We start from the raw sequence: 379 nt of genomic DNA on the forward strand, positions 1-379 counted from the left end.
TGTGGCTATTCAAACCGGCAGGGGACGTTGGGTGCAACCGTGATCCTACGCTCGCTTTATCCAATGAAACATTGAAGCTGATTGACTTATCCGCAGATTCAGCTCCACGGATAATTTCCACATGGCCCCCGCAGTGCTCACCTCTAACAACTTCGCTGCAGCGGAGTGGTGGTCAGCGGAATCCAACTCCGTGGAAGATTGCTGCCTCTTCACGGCTCAAGTGGACCCAGATTTTTTCTCTAAGATTGGGGGGAGGGGGCAGATGGGCTCCCCAGCTTGAAGAGCTCATTCAGGAAGCTGACTAGTTGCGCGCTGAAGATCACTTCCCCGTCCTTCATGGTTTCCAGACCGTGCTTTCCCTTTAGCACTTGCAAGCTTG

The sequence above is a fragment of the Trypanosoma equiperdum genome, assembly GCF_001457755.1.
Source record: "Trypanosoma equiperdum strain OVI genome assembly, contig: ctg_1394, whole genome shotgun sequence".
Lineage (NCBI taxonomy): Eukaryota > Euglenozoa > Kinetoplastea > Trypanosomatida > Trypanosomatidae > Trypanosoma > Trypanosoma equiperdum.